Source organism: Lepus europaeus, chromosome 13 (assembly GCF_033115175.1).
Source record: "Lepus europaeus isolate LE1 chromosome 13, mLepTim1.pri, whole genome shotgun sequence".
Taxonomy (NCBI): Eukaryota; Metazoa; Chordata; class Mammalia; order Lagomorpha; family Leporidae; genus Lepus; species Lepus europaeus.
In genome coordinates, this window is record NC_084839.1 from 85,522,044 (window position 1) to 85,523,116 (window position 1,073).

A 1,073-nucleotide genomic window follows, 5' to 3' on the forward strand; every position below is an offset into this window, starting at 1 on the left:
CACGCCTGCCACAGCTCCTCTGCCCCACTCCCAGCCCAAGCGCAACAGCTAGGGCGAGTGCCCCCTGGTGGCCCAACAGGGCCACTGGCAGTCTGAGGACAGCATGCTTTGAGTCTTTCATACTCGTGACAGGGTACATAAGTTTTATTCTATTACTGCCTAATGTTGAACAAAGGAAGCATAATATAGGCCCATAAATCATAAAACTCAGCACCAATATGAAACAATTACTGTGAAGTGCACAAAGCAGGTTGTTGAACAATGAATATAAAATACATCATGGATGGCATCCCACTTAGAATGAGGAATGCAATTACATTTTAATAGACACGATAGGCGTGGCTACAGAGACGCCGTCCCAGCAGGATGAGCAAGCTCAGCCCTTGTTACCGCTGGGAAAAGGTATCAGACTAACAGGAGCAGGAGAGGGAAGGGGCGAGCAACTTCTGACGTCCGACTCTTTCTATGTGGAATTTTTTGGATGGTTACACATTATCTACTAACTTGAAAACACAGATGTCAAATACAGAGATCAAATTTTAAAACTTAGGTTACAACTCAGTACATGCAGAATGGTTTACATAAGGGATATTACATATATGAAGACAGGGGAGCGAGTTCTGGAAGGCAGGCAGACGGCACACACCACATCGATTGGTCACCGGGGCCCCAGTTCCAGGGAATCCTCACATAACAACAATGCCCTGGGGCCGGCACTGTGGTGTAGCAGGTAAAGCCCCCACCTGCAGTGCCGGCATCCCATGTGGGCGCCAGTTCGAGCCCTGGCTACTCCATTTCCCATCCTGCTCTCTGCTATAGCCTGGGAGAACAGTGGAAGATGGCCCAGGTCCTTGGGCCCCTGCACCCACGTGGCAGGCCCGGAAGAAGCTCCTGGCTCCTGGTTTCAGATCAGCGCAGCTCCGGCCGTTGCAGCCAATTGGGGGGGGGGGGTGAACCAGTGGATGGAAGACCTCTCCCTCCCTCCCTCCCTCTCTCTCCTCTCTCTAACTCTGACTTTAAAATAAATAAATAAATCTTAAAAAAAAAAAAAAAAAAAAACAACGATGCCCAAT